General features: G+C 45.7%; 1 long non-coding RNA gene across 5 annotated transcripts in view; it reads right to left on the bottom strand.

Moving 5' to 3' along the window:
- Window positions 1-753: 753 nt before the first annotated feature.
- LOC129656856 (uncharacterized) overlaps window positions 754-25,733 on the bottom strand; it is a 31,556-nt gene continuing 6,576 nt past the window's right edge. The window contains exons 2-6 of one of the 5 annotated variants that reach the window (XR_008716535.1): window positions 15,385-15,481; window positions 4,752-4,828; window positions 3,502-3,696; window positions 2,662-2,861; window positions 754-1,139 (exon numbers count right to left, since the gene is read on the bottom strand). This is a non-coding gene — a long non-coding RNA (uncharacterized LOC129656856). Of the gene's footprint in view, window positions 1,140-2,190; window positions 2,862-3,501; window positions 3,697-4,751; window positions 4,829-15,384; window positions 15,482-25,733 lie in introns of those variants that run through there. The other 4 variants (XR_008716534.1, XR_008716537.1, XR_008716536.1 and 1 more) reach the window with 4 other exon arrangements.

Genomic DNA, 25,733 nt, shown 5'->3' with positions numbered 1-25,733 from the left:
GATCTTTTTTGTACAGTTCTTCTGTGCATTCTTGCCACCTCTTCTTAATATCTTCTGCTTCTGTTAGGTCCATACCACTTCTGTCCTTTATTGTGCCCATCTTTGCATGAAGTGTTCCCTTGGTATCTCTAATTTTCTTAAAGAGATCTCTAGTCTTTCCCATTCTGTTGTTTTCCTCTATTTCTTTGTATTGATCACTAAGGAAGGCTCCTTGCTATTCTTTGGAATTCTGCATTCAAATGGGTATATCTTTCCTTTTCTTCTTTGGCTTCTCTTCTTTTCACAGCTATTTGTAAGGCCTCCTCAGACAGCTATTTTGCCTTTTTGCATTTCTTTTTCTTGGTGATGGTCTTAATCCCTGCCTCCTATGCAATGCGACATTGTACTGGATAGGGTAGATACCGCTTAAAGACAAACTCCTAAATGTGGAATTGCTGAGTCAAAGGTTACAAATGTGTAAGGCTTTTCAAGCTGTTTCACTACATATCAGACAAGCAAATATGAAGAATCATCACAGCTCCCTCTCTCCAAAGTTTCCAATAATGGTACCATAGAAACTATTCCTTTAAAAAGTAAAATGTGCAGGGGGCCTTCTCCAGTGGGCCAGTGGCTAAGACTCTGCATTCTCAGTGTAGGAGCTCAAGGTCCATCCCTGATCAGGGGTCTAGATCTTGCATGCTGCAACGAAGGGTTCGCACGCCACAACCAAAAGAGGCCGTTATAGCAACTAAGACCCAGAGCAGCCACAGTCAAAGAAACACATTTTTTACTTTTTAATTTTAAAGTGCAGCATTTAGAGACTCAGAAGGATACAGAGGGGACTTCCCTGGCCATCCAGTGGTTAAGACCTGTGCTCCTAATACAGGGGTGTGGGTTTGATTCCTGGTCAAGGAACTAAGATCCCACATGCTGTGTGGTGGCCAAAAAAAAAAAAAAAAAAAAAAAGGGCAGGGAATAGCCAAGGTCAGCAGGGAGGCCGAGGGGAAGGCGGGATGGCTCCTGGTGTGGCTGTCTCTGGAGGACGTTCCACCCATCTCAGAATAACGTGCCTCCTCTCTCCCAACTGCTGCAAATTTTCAGCTTCTCTTGACAAGTTCCTCACTGGAGACCAGACTCCTCTGAAGAGGTATCTGAAGTTTCTACAATGGGCAAGGCAAATTTTGCTTGAAGGTGGGGTTTGAATCGTGAGGCACATGGGAGGAGCTTGCTAAACCCTATGGAGTATCAGACTGCCAAGCCAAGGCCACAGGGAGACACTGGGTGTGCTGGGAGGCGGGGACCAGGGGAGAACGCTGAGACACAGAGGGGGACGGAGAACCTGTCAAAGACCCCATTTCCCCTCCTTCGAAACGGCCCAGAATAAAAGCTTTCTCTGACCCCTACTCTTGTATGATCAAATGATTCTCTACTCATAGGAACTCAAACTGAAACTAGCACATTGGTTTCATTTATGGATTAAATAGCACTTTAATGGATAAACTGGGAACTTCAGCTTTGTATCATATATACTTTTATATATGGGCATATATATGAAATATGGTTTATATAGAAAACTACATTCTAAATAACCAATTTATTAATAAGCAAATAACCCAACAAATGCTGGAATCCATGCAAAGGGTTTAGTACCCAACACACAGTAAGCACTAAGTGTAAGCTATACTATGCTAATAGAACTAACATTATACTCTGATTGCTCACACACAGTATAAAATATTTACTCCAGTAAATAAATAAGATACAGTTGTTGCAAACGACACTGAAACCCCTCAGCGGTAAGACCTCCTTAGCCTAGGCAGGGGGTGCTCCTGTGAGAGTCTCCAAGGACAGATAAGCCCAGGGACTGAGGTGGGTAATAAAGGCTCTGGGAGCCACACTCTGCTTCTGCAGCGAACCCAAAGAGAGGGCTGCGGGGCCAGTGGGGAAAGGTTGGGAGTGGCTACGACCTTCATCGGCCTCGTCCTAGAGGGAACGGCAGGGAGCGGGACCAGACTGGGCCAGGAGAGGAGGGGAGGTTAGGAAACCTCAAGGTTTGTTACAAGTCTCTCTGCAAAGGGAGCAGGCACATGGGAGGTCATTACCTGGGACCTTCGGCGCCATGTATCAACTGCACTGGTCGGCGGGGTTCTCTCGTGTCGACACCCTGACAGCCTGTGGGATTCTCTTGCTAAGGAGGCTGGGGGGTGGATGCCAGGCAGTCAACCAGCATGTGGGCACCCCAGGGCTTGCGCCCCCGGGGAGGGCTTCCACTCTGCCTCTGGGGACAGACAGAGCTGCTCTAGATCTACTTCTCACCTGTGGGGGTGCCTGAATAACTTACTTTACTTTTCTAAGCCGCATATGCAAATAGAGATAATAATAGATGTTTAGCTCTTAGGACAGTCGTGAGAGTTAAATGAGACATACAGTAACTAGCGTGGCACCTGGCCCTGAGCAGGAACCCAGAAAATATTGGTAATGATCATATGTTCAGCCTGGATGACCTTACTGGTTTTATTTTTGCCCAGATTACATGATTTCTCTGTTCCACGATTTAACAAAAAGAAACATGCCCTAGAAACTAGAGTTGCTTTCCGGTGAGGCACAATTGTTTAAGAAGGTCACCTTTAAAGGCATTTCAGTAAAACTTTTTATCTGTAGCTGCAGAAACAAGTCTCTCACCATCTGTCTGCAGAGCCGTCACTTATTCTTCCCCCTTTTGTGCAACTGGGTTATTTCATCACACTTCATGCCCACTGGAAGCTACAGCTGACAAGCACCATTGTTGCTTCGCAGGGTACCTGGCAGCATCGTGGGCTCATTTTTCCTCCTGCTGCCAAGCTGAAGAATCCTCAGAACTCTCTCTTTGTTGTGTTTCAGAGCTGGCATTTATAAATATGAGAAAAGATGTGAGGGCAAAATCAGTCTTTCAATTATGTGAAGGTTGGCTTTGCCGGTGAATGAGAAATAGTGGGTGGGGGGGTGGGAGGCGGTGCTGGTCGAGGAGTCTGACCAGGAATATGTCTCTGGCCTGGATGCTGGATCCTAAGACACTCCTGTCTCCATGCTGAGCTCTCAGCTACCTGACCCCTTCAGCCCTCACCCCAGGCTTCAGGACCACAGCAAGGAGGAACTCACAGAGCCCACGTGGTTCTGCAAAAAGACAGCCAGCCACCTCCAAGGTCGGCTCTGACGTCCCATCCCAGCTCCAGCCACGTGACTGAGTCCTAGCATTGTTCTCTTACCCTTAGATCTGTTCTGATATTACAGTTCTTCTCCCAAGGCTGAGTTCTGCCTTGTTCCAAGCATGCCTCCAAACTGGGACTGGGCCCCTACCCCTGACTTCCAGCACTGTGGCCGGGGCCTGGCTAATCAGTTTCCAAAGTCTCCCCAGTGCCACAAGCCACAAAGAACGGCTTGCTCAGTTGCTGTATCACTGTGCTCTCGTCGTATTCCTGAACCCACAGGTCCCATTGAGCGGTTTGGATGACCACCCACCACCTACCCCTTCATCGCCCTCACCGGAGCTGGCTTCGCCATCCTGGCAGCACGCGCCTTCTAACCTGGCTCCACATGCAGCAGCACTTCTGGGCCGGGCGGGGGTTGCTGGTGGGTCCTGGTCCCTCTGTGCTGTCCTTGCCAGTGCCACTTTCAGTTTTGACGTGGGTTCCTGCCCAAGTGTGTCACTAGCTGCGAGACTCTGGGTGAACACCATCACTGGGAAGCCACAAACTCAGTTCTCTACAGGGTCCATGTGGGCAAGACAGCCCAGACTGGGTGGCATGGGGCACAGCACACTGTGGCTGTGTGGTTACTGCACGATCGTATGGCTGTGTGGTTACTGTAACCGCTGGGTACTTACTGCCGAGCTAGACTACAAGCCTCTTGTGGCTGTGTCTCCAGCTTTCCGAAAGGGGTGTGTGTGTGTGTGTGTGTGTGGGAGAGAGAGAGAAGCCTGCTTTTTCAGTCTTTACAACAAATTCTTGTTCTAAGGCTGTGCGGGCCACCTTTGGTCTACGAGTCGCCAGTACATAAGCAATTCATAAGGACCTCTCTGTGCCACATTTTCTCATTTGTGGGAGAAGGAAGCTTTTCTAGATAAAGCCTAGGGTCCCTTCCAGGTCCTATGTCCTGCTTCAGGGAAGAGAGAACTCTGGACAGGAATGCTGCGGCTGCTGCTAAGTCGCTTCAGTCGTGTCCGACTCTGTGCGACCCCATAGATGGCAGCCCACCAGGCTCCTGTCCCTGGGATTCTCCAGGCAAGAACACCGGAGTGGGTTGCCATTTCCTTCTCCAATGCAGGAAAGTGAAAAGTGAAAGTGAAGTCCCTCAGTCGTGTCCGACTTTTCGCGACCCCATGGACTGCAGCCTACCAGGCTCCTCCATCCATGGGATTGTCCAGGCAAGAGTACTGGAGTGAGCCTTCTCCGTGGACAGGAATGGGTCATGGACAGTTTCCTATCCCTTCAGTAGGAATAAGGAAAGGATATAACAGGGGAGGGAAAGGAGGAAGAGGGCAGGGGAAGTCCACCTGCTGTCTGCTCCTGTGTTTCTCTTCACCCCTGACTAACTCTCGCTTCTCTGGAGTGTGGCTCCCTACCCCGGGATTCTTTGGGACATGAGTGATACGCCATCACACCAGGTCACCACCTCTCCTCTCTGAGGCTCCTAAACGGTGAATCCTGAATACCAGATTTCTCAAGAGCTGTTCTAGCTCCAGCTGGGTCATGGAGACTCGAAGTCATTCTCTGTGGCTTGTTAATTCAGTTTACCTGATGAGCTTGCTTTATGATGAGAAAGTCACAGGGCTGTTCCAGTTGACCGTGGACAGTATCTCAAGCAGGGTCTGCTGAGGAAAGAGTGTGAAGAGCATGGGTCCGTCAGGGCTTCCAGGGAAGTCACTAGAATTCTGAATTCACTCACCTTTATGAGCCCCATCCTGTGGGTTTAGTTATCAGGCTTGTGGTCACTGATATAAAAGAAACACCTGAACACTCCCCAAAGCTGAGAGGATGGTAGAATGGAACGTTGCCTGCCTCTGTTTCGACCGAGGGGGTGAGATGAAAGACATGGAAGAGGTCAGATGCCCACATGAGCGAGACAGACACACCCGCTCCTAACTTGTACAAGGAAAATGGAATGTCTCTAAGAATCTGTTTCAGAGTCCTGGGACTGCTCCAGGAGGTCGAGATGAGACTGAGGAGACAACGTCTCCTTAGAGGGAGTGGGGAGCGGGTGGGTGTCGTGGATCCTGTTAACACCCCTGCAGAGCCCCTTGAAAACTGACTCACTGCCTGCCCCACCATCCTTCTCTGGAGAACGGCCCTTAGCTGGCAGGCCCTGTAGGCCACACCCCCCGTCCCGACCAGCCCAGCACACCTCAGCTCAGCCAGCGGAGGAGGACCCGAGCTCCTGGCCTCCAGGTGGGTCTGTCTTCGCCATGCCCTTCGTCAGCAATCTTTCCCTCAGGAATCAGACTGAAGCTGGTCTCTAGCTGGGACCAAAGTCCTGCTTGGCTGCTCTCTCCTCCAGCTTTACCCTGCTCTCTTCACTCCCCTTCTAATGAGAACAGTTCCTCAAAAAATCACTTGAAGAGGAATCCCCATTTCAGGCGCTGCTTGTAGGGAGGCTGACTGAAGACAGAGCCCTCCTGGATCCTGAAGATGGAGTTGTCGTGTGGGTCGCTCAGTCATGTCTGACTCTCTGTGACCCCACGGACTGCAGCCCGCCAGGCTCCTCTGTCCATGGCATTTCCCAGCCAAGGATACTGGAGTGGGTTGCCATTTCTTTCTCCAAGGGACCTTCCTGACCTAGGGATCGAACCCATGTCTCATGTCTCCCACCTTGGCAGGCGAGGTCTTTCCCACTGAGCCACCAGGGAAGCCAAAGATGGAGACTTTAAGGCAATTGCATCGAGTGCCTCTTAAGTGTCCCCTACAACTGGAGGCCAAAGAGGATGGGCCCCTCCAGGCTGGAGGAAGGCTCACTCCCACCTCGGAATTCCAGCAGCAGCAGCTCCAGGGTGGAGCCAGGAGGGTGCTGCTGCGTGGACTTGGCTGACACCAGGTGGGGGAGGAAAGCAATGTCTGATGCAGGATGGACCAGCGCGGCGTCCTCTCAGCCTAACAGGGCCGCCTGCAGGGGCACGGAGACCTCAGGCAAAGAGTCAGAGGCCTGACCTCCCAGTGAAGATGGCATCACAGATGGCCACCAAGAACAGAGATTGATCACGCCAGGCCCAGGGAACTGCGAGGGCAAGGAAGTCTGGGACGTCCCTGCTGATCTGGTGATTAAGACTCAGCACTCCCAATGCAGCGGATGCAGTGTGAGTGCTAGTTCGGGAACCATATGGCACACAGTGTGTGCCCCCACCAAAAAAAAAGCAAGGAAACCAATAAGAAACCCCTGAAGAACCAAAAAGCCCCCACAAGAAGAGAATTCATCGTGACCACCTGCCAACCCCATCCAGAAGTTCCAGCTTTCAAGATTCAGCCAAGAGACAACAGGGCTTTCTGTCCTTTTCCCTCACTTTCCCTACACTCAGGCCAAGAGAGAAATCACAGGCACTGCAGTGGAGCTGGGAGAAAGGGAGAACGGAAGGATCACAAACTCCTTCCCCAGCCACAGCTGTGAGGAGCAGGCTGGCCTGGAGACTGCGTGATGGTTTAACCTTGACTTCAGGTGCAGATTTTTTTCTGTGGATTTTTTATTATTAGATGAGACTGAATATATTGCTTTTAAAATGAGGCTGTTGTTTTTATAAGTCCAAGTAAATAACACTCAGAGTGATGCAAGACTTTATCAACAGAGAAATTTCTCCCCGCTGAATTCAGTTTAAAGTGGTGGAGGGAGATGAAAGCAATGTCTAGATCCCATACTCGTGCAACATATGGTTATGTAAAGGCGGAGCGGTGGCAACTTCCCTCTGCTTCTCCAAGCAAGCCCTGTGCCGACTCAGGCAACTGCATCCTTGGGCCTGGCTCCTGGGATAAAAATGTCCATTGGGTAAGGATCTGAAACAGCAGGCTCTGAAACTTTTGACGGGCCAAGTGCCAGGTGACTCAGAGCTATGTATGTAAATGAATCATGTCATCTCTCTGTAGGAATCTGGAGGAATCTACATTTTTTTTTTTTTTTTTTGCCACATGGCTTGCAGGATCTTAGTTCCCCAGCTAGGGACTGAGCTCGGGCCACCGCAGTGAAACGGCTGAGTCCTACCACTGGACCACCAAGGAATGCCCGGAATCTGCTATCTTGAAAATGGTGGCAACCTTCCTCCATGACCCTGGTTAGAAATAGATGTGTTGCCACTGCTTTGCTGAATTCCTATCAGGTACTGAAGATTACAAAACAATGAAACAGAGCCCTGACTTGCAAAGATACGACTTGCTATGTGGTCTCCTTTTAGTGTGGAGGACAGAATGATTCTAACAGAGGTGATGGTTAAAGTGAGGCTTGGTCAGGGACTACTTGAATTGGTGGATCTAAACTTTGACGAAACATGGTCAGAAATATCCTCTGAAGGAGGGCATGGTAACCCACTCCAGTATCCTTGCCTGGAGAATCCCACAGACAGAGGAACCTGGTGGGTTACAGTCCATAAGGTCGCCAAGAGTCAGACACAACTGAAGTGACTCAGCGCACACATACGGGAATCACCTGGCATTCTTTTTCAAAACACCATGTTCCACTAAAAGATTCTGATTTATCGGCCTGAGCCGCTGCCTGGGGCAGCAGGATTTTTTTGTAAATCCCCTGGATAATTCTAATGTGCAGTCAAGGCTGTGAACTACTTTAGATCATCATAACAAAGCTAAGTACCAAGGCACCAAAGTGATAATAAGTGTTTTAAAATGTTATATTTGTATGAATAGTTTTAGTAGGAATTTTCACTTTATGAAATGAAAGCCAATATAAACATTTTAATTGTATGCACGGGCCTTTTGCAATCTTTCGTGTTCCTTAGTCAGTTGATTAGTAAAAGAAACACTAGAGCATGTTTTCATCTCCCTGGAACAAAAGGCTTTTCAATTATCATTAGAGTACATTACTACTTTCCACTTTTCTATAAAATCTATTTTTGCCAAGTGACCCAGGTGTCAAACTAGTCTATTAAAACAAATTTCCTATATTAAAATATTGAGTAGAATTATAAGACACATCTGTTTAAAAAAAAGAATAAGTAGGAATTCCCTGGTGGTATGGTGGATAACCGTCCACTGGCCAATGCAGGGGACATGACTTTGACCCCTGGTCTGGGAAGATTCCACATGCCGAGGAGCAGCTAAGCCCAAGAGGCGCACGGGCTGAGACCACGCGCCCCAGAGCCCACGCGCGGCAGCGAAGAGGAGCCCCTGGCTTGCTGCGCAGCAAAAACCCAGTGCAGCCAAAAAGAAATCAATACAATAAGAAAATAAAGAATAAATAATGTCTTGTTTTTTCTGTTTTGCTATTAAGGCTAAAGGTTAAAATTACTCAGCAGTAATCTCCGGTCCGTCATTAGTCATCTGGCTTGTTCTACACTCCGGAGGCAAATGCACAGAGTGAAAGAGCACCAGGCTCTTTCACTGTCTGCTTGCTAAGTCGTGTCTGACTCTGTGACCTCAGGGACTGTAGCACGCCACTGTCTCCCAGAGTCTGCTCCAGTCCACGCCCACTGAGTCAGTGATGCCCTCTAACCGTCTCATCCCCTGCCGCTCCCTCGGGAGGGTCCCATCTCTGATCAGGGACTTAAGATCTTACAGGCCTCGGGGCCAAAAAACTAAAACAGAATACAGAAGCAACCTTGTAACAGATTCAAGAAAAGACTTGAAAAATGGTCCACATTGAAAAACATCTTTGGGGACACAACTGAGCGAATTTCACTTCTCCTTTTGCCTTCAGTCTTTCCCATCACCAGGTATATTACTCAAGTAATTTAAATAAATTGTTTTTATACACACACACACACAGCCATATGTAGGAGTGATTTTTGCCTACACAGTGAAATTTATAAGTGGGGTGGGGTAGAACAGGACCATGGCTTCTTTTTTTCTTTTTATATCATTACGTATTTTGTTTACAACCTACAACCTATTCTTTTAAGTTCTCTGCATCAATTTCTCTCTCTTTTTAAAGCAGTCTTTTCCTTTTGATTTTTTTTTTCTGCAGCCTTTCCTTCTATTAGTCAAACTGTATTCTCAGTTATAATAGACATGTCCACCCACTTAGTTCACTCATTCATCCCTTAATCCACCATTCGTGATATGACAATTCATTCTATTGTAGTCAACTGTCACACCACAGATAATGGCTTCAGAACTTTGAAAAGAAAGGACATGATTTCTTTATTGATAGATCGGGTCGCCTGCTTCATAGCACAACTTTCTGTGAGCAAAGTTTAATTGCCAAGAGAGAAACTCCTTAGTGGATAATAAAACCCAAAACGAGTGCTTCTGGGCAGCCCATCTTCACACCTCTCACCTTCTCCCACCCCACCACACCTCCCGGTGGCTGGGAACCGGCTATAATATAAAAAAAGAGCAACAGGCTTCACTACATTCAGAGGTTGGAGAGTATGAGTCATAAACTGTTCCTCTGCTTTTATTTTTTAAAAAATTCCTTCCTGTCTTGTATTTCGCCTTCTTCTTTTTACTCCTATTGCTTTGCTGTCTATATGTGTTTATTTTCCTTCCGTCCTTTTCCACCTTCTACTGTCCCCACTGATGTCAGGACCAGGGGTCCCTGGGCATCGCTGATCATCAGTAGTAGCCCTATAGCTGGACCAGTGCCCTGTGACAGGCCCTGAGCCAATCCTCTCTCAGTTTAGAGCAGTGAACTGGGACAATTAAGGAGGCAAATACTGAAAGACAAAGGGGTGCCTGGTGGGAGCTATACTCTATGGAGCGTGACTGCAAAGGGATGTAGTGAATTTTTTTTTTTAACAGGGATTTATAAGCCAGTTACAAGAATAAATGGGCTTCCCTGGTGGCTCACAATCAGTAAAGAATCCACCTGCAATGCAGGAGACCTGGGTTCAATCCCTGAGTTGGGAAGATCCCCTGGAGAAGGGAATGGCTACCCACTCCAGTACTTTTGCTTGGAGAATTCCACAGACAGAGGAGCCTGGCAGACTACAGTCCACAGAGTCGAAAAGAGTCAGATATGACTGACACTTTCACTTTATAAGAATAAATATCCCAAAATGTTTGGAGCATTGTTAATAAAGTGTTGAGCCTCTCAAGGCGATTGCTTTGAAATGGACAACACTAATTCAGCTCTGTATCAGAACAAAAATATTCCTGTGTGGAGGTTCCCTGTCATTTCCTTTCCCTCCATGTGCCAAACACAATTCTGACTTGATCATTATGGCTGCCTGCCCTTCCTGCCACAGTTCTGGACCTTTCTGACGCATAATGGGGAGACAAAGGGAGAGACGAGACGAGAAACAGGGAGCCAGGTAGTCTTCCTGGGAGTTAGCTGAAACAGAATCTTAACCCCCAAGGGTGACAGAATTAGTAGGTGCGGCCTTGGGGAGGTGCTTCCGTCCTAAAGGAAGGCTCAGAAGGGGATTAGTGCCCCACCATAACAGACCCACAGAGATCCCTTGCCCCTTCCGGCGTGTGAAGGCCCAGTAAGAAGCGACCAGCTTCAAACCAGGAAGAGGACCTTCAGAAAGTCACAATGTGCAGCAGCTTGATCTTTGACTTCCCAGCTCCAGAGCTGTGTGAAATAAATTTCTGTGGCTAATAAGCTACCAAATCTGTAGTTATTTATTTCTTTTTTTATAGCAGCCAGAACAAACCAAGACAAGAGTCCTCAAAACAACCTCTCTCCCCACCAAGTGTGTTTCAGGGATTCGCTGGGAGGACACTGTCTTATTCAAGGCTGAGAGTCCAGCAAAAGAATGCAAAGCAAAATCAGTAAAGAGAAGAGCCACGTGGGGCAACGCTTAGAGGAAACCAAGCTCCAGTTTCTAGGAGTCCTAACTCACACAGGACGCACTTCATTCTCCCACTGCTGGGCGTGGCGACACGGGAGAAGCGCTGCTCACGGGAGGAGCGCATGAGAGACTCGGTGCCCGGCACTGTCCCTGGGGGCTGGACACACAGGCGCTCTGCCAAGCATGCGCCCAAATTCCAGACTCCAGAAGGGAAAGCAGGTGGTCAGCACAAACCACATTACTTCCCAAACCAGTTTAGGCCCAGGGAACCAGTATCATCAATTAGGAAATGGTTGAAACCCTCCTCAAATCCCCAATTCCCAGACACCAGCCAAGGACCGACCTTGTAATCAAGTCTTTCTCATGACAGCTGCCACAGGCTTGCTACGTAACTCTTTTCTGCACAGTAAGTATGTGTTTATCCCCACTCCACATATGAGGGAAAGGAGGCTAGAGAAATCAACTACAGTTGACCCTCGAATAACACGGGTTTTGAAATATGCAGGTCCATTTATACATGGATTTTTTTTTTTTTTTCCAGTAAAGAAGTACTACAGTACCGAAGGGCTTCCCTCATAGCTCAGTTGGTAAACAATCTGCCTGCAGTGCAGGAGGCCCGGATTTAATTCCTGGGTCAGGAAGATCCCCTGGAGAAGGAAATGGCACCCCACTCCAGTACTCTTGCCTGGAAAATCCCATGGACAGAGGAGCCTGGCGGGCCACAGTCCACGGGGTCGCAAGAGTCGGACACAACTTAGCGACCAAACCACCACCACAGTGCCAAATAATCAGAGGCTGGCTGAATCCAAGGATGGGAAACCATGGATATGGAGACCCAACTGTAAGGTTAGACTCAAGCTTTCAACTGCATGGGGATTGGCGCCTCTAACCCCCAGGCTCTTCTGGCGTCAGCCCTGATTACTCAGCTCACGAGTGGTGAACTGGACTCTAAACCCAGGTCTCTTTGACTCCCAAGCTCACGTATTAGCTTGTGACTCAAAGCACACCGGAATGTGATGAGGGAAACTTGAGAGGAGCAATGGTTCCAGCAGAATAAGCGGTACTCAAGGAGTTCGTACATGTCGCCCCAAATTATGCTGCTTTGGTATATTAATTGAACTAAAGGCATTTGAAGAGAATAGCAGATGCCAGAATCTGACCTTCTTTTTACCTCCTAAAAAGCAAGAGAGAAAATTTCTATGTGAAAGGTGCCCTCTATGCCAGGAGGAAGAAACATCCTTATTGACAGAAGTGGTGTCGAGGCTGAGAGAAAGCTGTACACACAGACCTTATTAAAATAACCCTTTCACCTCCTCAAATATTTTTATTTATTTATTTGTTCATTTGGAAACTGAATATCATGAACATCATGATCAAGATTCCTCTAGCTTTAGGGAAGAGATGCCTGTGTTTCTGATGAGTGGGAAAGGCCACAAATGGAATTAATTAACATGCTCATTTATCTCTTAGATCTTTTTATAGGGAACACACAGGGCTGATGGGTGGAAGCCACTGAGGTTATGTGTTAGATGCACATATCTCTGCTTTTAAGATTTATTGGTTGGATTTTTTTATCTTCTTTAAAAAATATTTTTTGAAACATATTTTGCATAAAAATGTATGTTAATATATAACAGCTTTCTCATTGTTTGTTGTTTTAAAGTGATTTAATAAATATTTTAAAAGCTCTCAGTTTTAATGTCTAATATAGTAAATAAACCTTGCATATTTTAGTTACCTTTCCACAACTGCTACTCTTTGTTCAACCTAGGATGTACACACTTGGGCCTAGTCACTTTGTTGTTTGGTCACTAAGTCGTGTCCGACTCTTTGTGACCCCGTGGACTGTAGCCCACCAGGCTCCTCTGCCCTTGGGGATTCTCCAGGCAAGAACCCTGGAGTGGGGTTGCCATGCCGTCCTCCAGTGGATCTTCCCGACGCAGGGATCAAACCTACATCTTCTGCATTGCTGGCAGATTCTTTACCACTGAGGCATCTGGGAAGCCCTGTCTCTTCTTCAGTTCTAGTGAGGGCTCCCATGTACATGCTATTAAAGCTTGTATGCTTTTTTTCCCCATTAATTCTGTCTAATGTCAGTCCCATCCAGAGACTCTAACATGATAAAGGAAAAGTGATATCTCCCCTCCTGTGCATTTAGAGAAGTGTTTTTTATTTTTTAAAATCACTGTTATGGATGTCTATTTAACTAGGCTTGTACAGCTTAGAAAATGCAAGTCACATTTAATGAATGCAGGAAACTCTGCCACAAATGAGTGGAGAATAAAGAAACCAGTGTGCCAAAGCTACGAGTTCTTAGAAAATATCTTAAAATTAGAGGAGATTGTGGAGCTTTGACTTATCCTAGCTCCTGGAGGTAACAGACAAAGCTCACACAGGAGAAAGGAGGTGATTCTAGGTATTTCAGGCAGAAGGACATGAGCACAGGGCACTCCTAGCTTGGCACCTACTGTGGCTTCTCCTTTCTCCTGCCCAGGGGCCCCCCGACATGGCCCCAAGGTGCTGTCGCCCCTGCTCGGGAGAGGAGTCCTGACTTCCCTGATTCTTTCTTCCCTGCTTGGCTTCAGTGCCAGTCAAGGATAATCCTTATGAGAAACTGTCACTTCTACTCAGATGTTCCCCCCACACTCCTTCCACTCCTGCTTGTGAATTCTGGTCAAAATGGTATATATTTTGATGGGGGGAAAAAAGGAATCCTAGCAGAAACATAGGCTGCATTCCTTACCACCCCCCACCCCCCCAAGTTTGCCTGCTTTTAGTCTGAAATCTGGTAAAGAGAATAAAACAAAGGACGAGATGAGACACAGAGTGAAGAGCCACACTTCTTTGTTTCCAAATCACAGATTTAAAAGAAAAACCAAACAAAATCCTCTCTGACAAGAGATTCCTGCAGCCTTGAAAGGCCTCACTCAATTCCCTCCCCTGCTTTCCAAGGGCTTCCCAACCTAATGCTCCTCAACGAGGAGGTTGCAGGAACCAACTTTCCTGGTCCCAAACCTCTTCCTTCTGTCTATCTTTCATTCACTTTGCCTTACTAGGGCCACAATAGCTTAAATTCCCCAGATTTTCTACATGTGGACCATAAAGGTGAGTGACACAAAACTGAATAAGGAAAGAAAGTAAAAACCGAGTTATAAGATAATTCAGGGTTGTCTGTGGATTCAATATATTCCTTCAACTATAAAAACTTTTTGTCAAAATTAATATTAATGTTATCACTGCCTCCTAAGGCCACATTCAGGAGTGGGTGGATAATGTGCAGAGCAATCTTCAAAGCCCCTGAGCTGCCTCCTTTTCCCCCAACATGGCTAACCTAGTTTTGGTAGTACAGTGAATTGAACGGTTCCCCCCTAAACAAGTCCTAGCCCATGGTACTTGTGAATGTGATTTTATCTGGTTTTTGCAGATATAATTAAGTTATGGATCTCAAGATGAAATCACTCTGGATTTAGGTGGGCCCTAAATTCAATGACATGTCCTTATAAGAGACAGAAATGGGGAAGACACAGAGAGGCATGGGGAGAAAACCACATGAATACAGAGGCAGAGACTGGAATCCTGTGTCTCCAAGCCCAGGACTGCTGACAGCCACCAGAAGCCAGGAGAGAGACATGCAATCCATTCTCCTTCAGGACCTGCAGAATAACCAGCCCTGCCCACATTTTGATTTTGCAATTCTAGCTTCCTGAGCTATGAGAGAACAAATTTCTGCTGTTTAAGTTGCCCAGTTTGTAATAATTTGTTACAGAAGAAATTAATACTCCTGGTAATTCTTGGTATTTATCTTTGTTAAAGCTTACTTTTTACACTCAGAACTGTTACTTCATATAGTTAGGAAACTAATACACTTGGTAATTGTTGGCATTTCTCTTTGGTAGATTTTACTTTTTGCACTCAGAAGTGGTGCTACAATTTTGTTATATCAGGGATTGGCATATTTTCCTGTAAAGAGCAAACTAGTAAATGTTTTAGGCTTTATGTGCCATACAGTCTCTATCACAGCTACTCAGCTCTACCACTCCAATGCAAAACTAGCCATAGACAACATGTATATTAATGGACATGACTGTGTTCCAATAAAACTTTATTCATAAAAGCAGATGGTGGGCCAGATTTGATATATGCCATAATCAGCTGACCCTGGGATTATAATGTTCTCATCTGAGATCCTGGTGCCCTATCTCTTGGCCATCCTCCTAAAGTCCTCCCTATACCATTTCTCCCAGAAGCACTGGAAGGTCTTCATGCAAACAGACTTCATGTGGATTGTTTTGGTGCCCCAGATTCTCTGATGTAGATTTGCTTTTAGTTCCCACTCTCACTAGTGGTTATTTTAAAATAAACATGGCCCAGTTTATTTCTCATTTCAAAAACTTGCAGCCACAGAATATCATTTTCTCTTTTCTCTTTCCTCCCCCGGACCCGTTTCCATAGTGGATTTGTGAGCAGACGATGGCGGCACTCACCACTGCCGTTTGATTGTGTCCCGCTGTCGGATGCCGAGGCGATATGTCAGAAGTGCGTGGGTGCGTCAAAGCCTCGAGGGCAAGCAGTCTGACAGCCCTAAAAGAAGGAAATCACAGGAAGAGAAAAAGGAGGCTGTTCACTGTATGTGACTTTTCAGATTAAGCACAGTAGAAGGGGAGGGGGTAGGGGAAAGAGGCAGAGAGATAGAAACTGATTCTTCCCAAACAATGTATGACTGTTTGGAGGTAGAAAATGTAAGCCGAAGGGGAAGGAGCCAAAACAAACAAAATATTAATAGAATTCTGTACTAGCGAATCAAAATCAGTTAGTCTGTAGAGGACAGTATCAAGGTGAGACAAGATTCACTGGGATTCAGAAAGAAATATTTGGGGTTGAAAATGGAAAGCAGAAACCTTCTTGAAAAACCCTGAGACAAATAGGCTCTGATCTGGATTGTTCGCAGCCTCTTCTACTGACTAGTTGAGACCGCAGTTAATTTCCCATGACTACTGCAAAAAACTTCCACTAACTTGGTGATCTGAAACAACAGGAGTTTATGCTCTCCCAATTATGAAGGCCAGAAGTCTGAAATGAGCATCACTGGCCTGCAGCCAGGCTGTCAGCTGGGGCTGCGCTTTCGAGGGAAGAGCCCTGTTCATTTCTGGTGACTGTGGCTGTCCCCCTACTTATGGTCACGCCGCTGCAGCCTCTGCCTTGTGGCCACATTGCTGCCTCCTCTCTATCTGCCTTCTCCTCTGTGTCAAACCTCCTTCTCCCTCCCTCTTATAAGGATCTATGCAGTGGCCTTTAGGGTCCATGCAGATGATCCAGGTTGATCTCCCCATGTCAAAGTCCTTAATCACATTTGCAAAGAGCCTTTGTGGTCCTGTGAGGCCAAAGGCCACATACGGTGACATTCACAGGTTCCAGGGATTAGGATGGGGGTATCTTTTTGGGGGGCATGTTTCAGCACTCTATAGCCCCCAAACCTTACACCCAACAACAAAGAAAAAGCAGCACAGCTCACAGACTCAGCTTCCTCAGAGGGCAGTTTAGCCAGTCCCTTGAGCAGGCTGATGGGGTGGGGAGTAGAAGATTTGTTCAATATTTCTTTCAACCACATTTAATATTTCAGCTTCTCCCCTTAGCCTGGCTCTCCAGACACCTACAGGCCTGGCCTTTTCTTTAATCAGGCTCTGCAGGAGAGAGTGATTATGAAAAGGACCTTAAAAAAGCAAAGGGAGGGTCATATTTTAAGTAAACAGAAACCCAGGAAATTTTTTTACAATGAACATTTTTCTAAGAAAAAAAATTTTTCTAAATATGGACACAGGAGAATGTGGACTCCTGGGATGGGGCCCATTGTGCTGATGCGTACCCACCCACTTCCAACTAAGCACAACAACAACGCAAAGTCAAACAAAACCAGGAAGCATTTGAAACTGCTCCTGGGACGTTTCCACCTGAACATCCTCCCACATGCACCTCAGACTCGTTATGTCCGAGACAGGACACAATGCCTCCTACCAGGAGCATTTCTTCCTTATCCACTGTTAGAATTTATTTATTTTTTTATAAACTAGTTGACTTACAATGTTATGTTAGTTCCATTGTTATAGTTTGAGCACAGCAGCACAGCTGTGTTTACCCGAGATGGATGCACGTTGGAACTGGAAACCCATAAACTGTATGCAAATGTTTGAATATAAGTGCATCTTTGCTTTTTTCCCTTGTTGCTCAGATGGTAAAGAATCTGCCTGCATTGCAGGAGTTCGATCCATGGGTCAGGAAGGTCCCTTGAGAAGGGAAGGGCAACCCACTCCAGTATTCTTGCCTGGAGAATTGCATGGACTGAGAAGCCTGGCGGGCTACAGTCCATGGGATCGCAAAGAGTCGGACACGACTGAGCGACTTACACTTTCACTTTGCTTTGCCTTTTTCAGGAGAGGAGTCCCTTGTCTTCATTAGCTTCTCCATGGAATCTTTGATCTCAAAAAGGAAATGAAAGTCTGCCCTGGTGTGGCCCTCAGCCAGGTGGACATAAACATTTGCTGCATAGCCTTATGCATTCTCAGTGGAGAATACTCACTGCTCTGTTTCTGAATGCCCTTGTTATAATTCTTATAATGCATTTGCGATCATGCACTTGCTGTCAGAGATTTGCAGGAGAGCTGGTTGGCGCTTATCGTTCAGTGACCTGTAAAACAATTCTGCCACCATTCCCGTCCCGCTAAGTAGGGCTACGTGTTCTGGATCAAGTGTAAGAGAAAGGCTGCGATGGCTCTGAAAAGAAGGGAGGAAAAGATGGTAGTGAGTACTTTTTCTGTATTCACTAAGTCTGAGGATTATTTTGGCGTCAGCTTACACCCCATAGACCTTCACGTTCTTGGAATGCTTGCCCTCACCTTTCCCAACTTTGCCTAATTCATATTTCAAGTCTCAACCATCCCTTTCCCTAGAGAAGCCTTCCATGATCAATATCCCTGGGAAAAGACCATAGACTCATGTTGTGAAATATGGATTTTGTTGCTTACTGAGAATCTTTGTGCAGGAAAAGGAATTGGCCACCAGCTGGAAACTGGAGGCTGTCACTTCAGTCTTAATTCTTGGATTAACCCAAGGTTACCCTTCAACCCCAGCTCTTCCCAGAATCATTCTGGTTTCCACAGGGAGGGTAGGGCTTGTGTTCAGCAGCAAACAAGCTTCAATAGGCTATTATATTTCGGAAAAGAGAATGGACAGTTTGAAAACAAGGAGAGTCACAATGTTCCTTTGGAAAACCAAGGACATTCTTATTATCTGCCCATATATTTTGTTTATGGCATTACCACAATTATAATGAAATAATAACATTTGTATAATTTTATGTTTAACGGCCTTTTGTTTGCTTTTGCCCATAAGCTCTGCAAAGGAAGAGTCTGTCTGTCTTGCTCATTGCTTAGCAAGGCTATGAACACGGTAGATACCGAAAAATATTTAATACATGAATGGAATGATTAGTTAGTTCATTAGTTAACATAGAATTGTGATTTTGTCTCTTTTCCAGTGAGAACCAACCTTTGACCACACCAGTTAATTGTCATACAGAATATGGTTCTCAAAATAGGTTCTCTCAACCTCAGCAAAATCGACCTTTTGGGCAGGATAACTCCTTGTTGTGGGGGGCTGTTCTGGGCACTGTAGGATGTTTAGCAGCATCCCTAGCCTCTACCTACCAGATGCCAAAGGCATCACTCTCCCTAAGCTGTGATGACTGACAAAGTGTTTCCAGATCTTACCAAAAGTCCCTGAGGGCCTAAAATCGCCCCCCACCCGCTCCCTGGGTGAAAACCACCACTTAAAGCAAGAAGAAAATCACAAGTGGTATTTCTGACTCTGGGACAGGATGACACCATCCCTGAAAGGAAGCCATCACTGACTGCCCTAAAAGCTGTGCCACTGAGGTGATATCTACCAGGGCACTGCCCTCCCCTGCACCACTGTTTGCTGCAATAAATCTATAATCCAAAAAAATCCTTGGTTTTTATACGTTAGTTTTTTTTTTTTTTTAATTATCTTAGTTTCTTACTGAAAATACCTTTTGAAAAATTCCAACTTTATCTCAAACTAAGAGGAACTTTATTTTTATTTTATTGCAATTCAGCAGGACAGTTACCTGAGGCTGAGGCAGATGCGACCCTAGTAAAGACCACAGAATTGGGTCCACTGGGATGTGGCTCCCAATACACCTGGGCCATGCCACACACAGAGCTTCTGGCAGCTCCCCCCAGACAAGCAGCAGACCACAAGGAAAGGTGGCCGAGCTCCTGGGAGTCAAGTTCATCAGAGCGGAGGCACCAGAAACTTCTGTGTGACCTAAGGTTCGTGTTTTCAGTTTCGGGTCTTTCTAAATAAAACATGAACAATGGGGAGTTTGGAAGGAATAATGGTTTCTGATGAGGTGGGAAGAAATGTTTTTGCTTTAAAAATTAATTAGAGCTACATCTGCATCCTGGGGGAGCTGAAGAATTCATTTCTGTAGGAAACCTGGTTATTTATTGAAGAACACACGAAGAATGAAGGTGCAAACTGAACAAAAAGTAAAACTGAAATGTACGAGACTATGTAATTTTAAAGTTTTCGGTCATAGACCAAAAGTCATGAGCTCCCATCCTATTGGGTAGCAGCCAATTTTGGGGGTGGAGAGAGCACTTTGACTTTTCTAGTTAATGGTACACTCGACAGGAGTGTTCTGTGAGGACTAAACACTCCATCAATTGAAGTGTAACTCGCTATCAGAGCTGGGTTGCTCCTTTCACTTTCTCCGATATGGCTCTAGGAGCGAATAAGGCGCACATCCCCTCGGCACCAGGGAGATGGGGTTGGGATTGGTGTGTGCTTGTCTTCCTGCTGTCTCCCTTGCAGGCCAGTCAGCGCTGTCCCTGGGCGTGGGCTGGTTGGCACCCACTAAGCTGGGGGTGAGTCTGGGTCCTTCTGAGCATCCCGCTAACATCTGCAGCCGGGGAGCTCACCCGCCTTCTCTCTCAGCTTGGTTAAGGTCGTCAGCACTCGGCCACCTCACTCCTCGGCTGGTGGCTAAAGAGCCAGTGTAGGTCTGGCCACTAATCTCAGCTGCCCCCTGGTCCATCATGATCTTTGCCTCAGCTTCACATAGTGACATCTTGTGTGGCAAGTCCCCCAGCTTGAATCTCATCTACTTTCACGCAGCTGTTCCTGAGAAGGACAAACCCCCTTTGCTATCTGCTCTGACTGACTTGAAGACCTCCCTGTTCTAGGACTTGAGCATGGAGAGTAATACAGCGTCTCAAAACATCCTTTTGCCACCTGCTCCACAAACTTGAGCTCCTTCTTCTCCCCATATCCCCTCTGTGTCAGGCGGCGGGCTTCCCGCGCCATCACCTTCCAGCCGCCTACCCCTTTGCAGCAGGTACTTTTCTTCCCCTAAGTTCTCTCACACTAGAATAATACTTTGCTTTTAGCCCACTGGATTCTGCTCTTGATATGTTAATGATGGCTTATGGAGTAGAGAAATTTCCTCTCTTGACAAAGACTGCCTTTTAAGACTATTGTTTCATTTCTGACAGCTCTGGAAGTCAGAAGCTGAATCCTGCCTTCCCCTTCCTCTTTGCCTTCCTACTGCTATGGCCTTCATCTTCCCCAAGGCAGGCAGACAGCTCTGGCAGAGCTGAGGAGAGGCCATGGAGAAAAACCAGGAGAAAGGAAGGTGAAATTTATTATATTCATAAAAAAACATAAAGTCTACTCTTGTCATTTCCACATCCCTTGTTAGTGGGACAGTAGGTGTGAAAGGTAAGGTCCAGGATCACTACTGTGGTGTGGGGAGGACAAGGGCATGACAAGGTCGATATGCTTCTCTCTGGCGTAAGGAGATTTTTCTCATGGAAAATTACTTCTGGCCTCATCTGGAGACTTATCAGAAAGTAAACCATGTGTGAGAGAGGAAAGGGAACTGGAGGGCTGGGGCGATGGGTCTTCAGCGAGCTGGCAGGAGACAGGACCTCGGGAAGAGGGGCAGCTGCCGTGGGCGCCCCCGGTGGGAGTGGAGGCTGAAGATGGGAGGGAGAGGGGCGTCGACATCTGGCTTCCCCCCCTTTGCTGCTCACTGTCACCTCTGTGGCAGCACAGCCTCAGAGAAGGAAGCTCCAGCTGTGGGCCTGTTTGGGGAAGAGGTGGTCCTGAAAAGAATGGAGGTTTAGTAATAAAGTGACCAGAAGCAACTGAGAAGCAGCAGGGAGTGTGGAGTTGAGCGCTGACAGGCTACGACTACGACAGGTCTCTTTCCGCTAACAACCCTCACCTGGGTACTTCCAGGTCTATACGAAGGGCTTGAGTTTTTTTTAAATATTAAATGGGAATGTGGTAGATTTTAAATGGCCGCTCACTCTTGGTCCAGCCTGCCTCCATTGAGGGGTGGCTTTTATTTCCCACAATCTCAAGTCTGGTCTGGCCCTGTGACCGCTTCATTCAAGAGAATGCGGTGGAAGTGATGCTCTGCCCATCCCAGACCCAAGTCTTTGAAAAGCCCAGCAGCTTAGCTTTTCAGATGCTGCGTCATCATGTAGCTATGTAGGGGAGGAGAAAAAGCTTTCCTTCTATCCTCCTACGTTCTCTTTACCTCAGCAGGACGCACCATGTGTGACCAAACATAGATCAACAGGACAAAAACAAACAGACATGTATTGACATGTACACCATGCATGAGCTTCCCTTGTGGCTCAGACGGTAAAGAATCTGCCTGAAATGCAAGGGACCCAGGTTTGATCCCTGGGTTGGGAAGATGCCCTGGTGAAGGAAATGGCAACCCACTCCAGTATTCTTGCCTGGAGAAGCCCATGGACAGAGGAGGCTGGCGGGTTACAGTCCATGAAGTCACAAAGAGTCGGACACAACTGAGCGACTAACACTTTCACACCTGAGCGTACTCAGAGGTGGGTAAATCAAAGGAGCGGTTAAAACTTGGGCTCGGATGGCATCTTAGTAAAGGAACGATAAATTTTGTAGAGAAGTGGCAGGACAAAGGAAATGAAAAAGAACTGAAGTGCTCCCGACTCTGACTTAGGCACTTTCAGAACCACTTAGGCAGAAAAATAAATGTTTGCACAAAAAATGTCACAGAAAGACAAAGGAAAAGGAACATTTCAAAAAGGTAGCAAATGTGTGGCCATCTGGGTGGTCCCAAAGTTCTTGCCAAGTTGTGCTTTGGGAACCTCTTGGAGGAATGGAAAGAAACGATCTGATCCCAGGTTCATGCTTTGAGTTCCCTTCTTTCTACCCAGGGTGTAGTGTAGGTAATTACCTGGTATTTTCTCCTCTTTCTTCTGAAGTTCCCAACTCAGCTCAGAGCTTCTTCATTGTTGTTAAAATTAAATCCAAAATAGCAACTCTCTTTTGTCATTTCTATATTAATGGGAAGGTGAAATTCTAGGAAAATGCTTAACCATTTTCAAAAGACTTCTCCTATATTGCCCTCAGAAGAATTTTATCATTTTTATTTGACTTGCTAGAAAATCAAGGTTAATAGAGGTTAATTTATCAAATGTCACACAATGCATCTGAAATTAAATCTGTCCACCTTTATGGCCCATTAAATTAAACTACCATGATATTCTGACTTTCAAGGATTTGATGCATTGTTCTTAACAGAACCTGGATCCAGCAATTTTCTGGAGAGCCTGGCCAGCATGTGCTGTCTGATTCCAGAATACAATTTCTATTTCCCACTCTGTATGGAAATGTCTTTAGTATCCTCGCACAACTACGTCACTTTTGCTTTCTCTCTACTTTTATCCTTATCCAAATGTTCTCCACTACACTCCCACGTAACAATTACGGGCTTCCACATAAGTGGATATCATCTTGGCATACTGCATTAATCTCTTTCCCCTCCACCCTAGCCGTTTCCTTTGACAAGGTACAGCCATTTGTGGCCAAGCCTGCTTCTACTTGCTCCACTATATGATATCTGTATTTCCTTTCTCATATTGAAACCTCAAATTCACCTAGTTTTTGCCTCTGCTCTGCTGTCTCTCCCACTCCAGCCCCTTAAAATAAATCAGATTACCCAACAAGCCTGCCCTGGCTTTGAGTAAAACCTTGATGGAATTCATCCTCACTTTGCTCTGCCAGCCAGATCCATTGCTCTTATATTTCTTAGTTCTTTTGGGCCTTGGACCTCGTTCCTATTTTCCTCCTAGCCCTGTTGACCCATGGCTTGCTGTTGCTCTCTCAGCTTTATCTATGTGCATACTAGTGAACGCTTTATTGAAACATCCGATAATGATAACTTACATGTCTACTATGTGTCAGTCTGTGGGCTAAGTATTTTACATGGAATATTGCATTTATTCCTGTAGAGGAGGAAAAATAATTTTCTCTCTGCTCTTCTAAGATTTCTCCTTGGAACCCTGTAACAAGAGACAGAGTAACAAGAAAGAAGTAAACAGAAGTTTACTAATATGTATACTCATGTATTTTGGGGAGATAGGCAGGAAAAATTGAATGACACTTGGGGTAGTTGAGAATTAAGACTTAAATACCATCTTCAGCTAAAGACAAAAGGGAGAAGGGAGTGTAAGAATCCAATTATGGGGACGTGACCAGGAGACTTATCGTAAACAAAAGGAAGGTTTGCTATGCAGATTTAAATTGGCGCCTTCTCCACTGATGGATTTCTTGTGATTTACTCATCTTTCTCTTCTGATACAGAGAGGAAGATAACCTTACAAAAGGGGATTTCCTTATAAATGTAAATTTCCCTTAAAAATGGTAACTTCTGTGTCTTCAGAGCTTCTCTTATGTCTACTTTTCTCAAAATAATCCTGTGCTAAAGAGGCCTATTTTGGGACGGCTTATTTCACTAACCTTTACTCCTCAGGAGAAACCTACAGTGTATTTTTCTTTCCTTCATTTTCCAGGAAGAAGAAACAGAAGCAGTAATCAGTGCTATGAAACATCTTTTATATTGTAATTAAAGCTCTTACCTGGATGCCTGGCATTACGCTGTTTCTTTACCTTTACTATTTCGGCTACATGTAAATCAGTGAGATTAGAACATTATTACACACCATATACAAAAATAAACTCAAATGGATCAAAGACCTGAATATAAGACCTGAAACCATAAAACTTCTAGGAAAGAACACAAGCAAAACACTCTTTGACATAAACCACAGCAATATACTCTGGATCTGTCTCCTAAGGCAAAAGAAATAAATATTTAAAAATAAATAAGTGGGATCTAATTAAACTTAAGACCTTTTCACAGCAAAGGAAACCATCAACAAAAAAGACTACCTACAGAAGGGGAGAACATATTTGCAAATGATATAACTGAGAAGGGGTTAATAGTCAACAATACAAACAGCTCTTAAAACTCAATATGAAAAAAAAAAAAAGGCACAAACAACCCAATCAAAAAACGGGCAGAAGATTTGATAAGACATTTTTCCAAAGAAGACATATAGATGGCTAACAGACATTTGAAAAGATGTTCAATATCAGTAATTATTGGGAATGGCTACCCACTGCAATATTCTTGCCTGAAGGATTCCAAGGACAGAGGAGCCTGTAAGGCTCACAAAGAGTCAGACACAACTGACTGACTAACACTAATAATTGGAGAACTGCAAATCTAAACGATAGCGCAATATCCCTTCATACCTGTCAGAATGGTTATCATCAAAAAAGTCTGCAAATAACAAATATTGGTGAGGATGTGGAGAGAAGGGAGTCCTCATACACTGTTGGCGGAATTGTAAATTGGTATAGCCACTATGGAAAACAGTCTGGAGATTCCTCAAAAAACTAAAAATAGAACTATTATATAGTCTAACAATTCCACTCAAGTATATATCAGGGGAAAAAAATGAAAACACTAATTTGAAAAGATACATGTACCCCAGTGTTCAAAGCAGTACTATTTACAGTAGCTAAGCTATGGAAACAACCCAAATACCCATCAACAAATGGATGAAGATGATGTGATATATATATATGCCATGGAATATTGCTCAGCCATAAAAAAGAACAAAATTCTGCAATTTGCAGCAACATAGATGGACGACCTAGAGAATATTATGCTTAGTGAAATAAGTCAGAGAGAGAAAGGTAAATACTGTATAAAGTCACTTATATGTGGAATCTTAAAAAAAAATGCTACAAATGAGTATATATGCAAAACAGAAACAGATTCACAGACACAGAAAACAAACTACTGCTGCTGCTAAGTCGCTTCAGTCGTGTCCGACTCTGTGCGACCCCATAGACAGCAGCCCACCAGGCTCCCCCATCCCTGGGTTCTCCAGGCAAGAACACTGGAGTGGGTTGCCATTTCCTTCTCCAATGCATGAAAGTGAAAAGGGAAAGTGAAGTCGCTCAGTCGTGTCCGACTCTGTGCGACCCCATGGACTGCAGCCCACCAGGCTCCTCCGTCCATGGGATTTGCCAGGCAAGAGTAGTAGAGTGGGGTGCCATTGCCTTCTCCGAAACACTGCATCACTATGCTATTCACCTGAAACTGAGACAGGCTGGGACCTGGGACCCTTTGCTACAATGTTTGCCCCTGGACAAGTGTCCTCTCCAGCAACAAAATACAAAGAAACTATAAGGGACTAAAAGTAACTGTGAGCATGTGCAATTGGGGCACATTATGAACGAGATACCTAAAGACCAAAACCCAGTAACGGCAGAGAGCTGCCCTGGCACCCTCACACCGCACAGTGAAGGCAGGAGACAGACCGCCTCAGCCACCCCTTCTGACCCAACCCCAGGACCCACTCCTAAACTCACCCCTTACCCCCACCCCTGCCCCAGGACGCAAACAGGGCAA

The sequence above is a fragment of the Bubalus kerabau genome, chromosome 1, assembly GCF_029407905.1.
Source record: "Bubalus kerabau isolate K-KA32 ecotype Philippines breed swamp buffalo chromosome 1, PCC_UOA_SB_1v2, whole genome shotgun sequence".
Taxonomy (NCBI): domain Eukaryota; kingdom Metazoa; phylum Chordata; class Mammalia; order Artiodactyla; family Bovidae; genus Bubalus; species Bubalus kerabau.
Note: the sequence above shows the minus strand (reverse complement) of the source record. Positions and strands in the feature narration are given on the sequence as shown.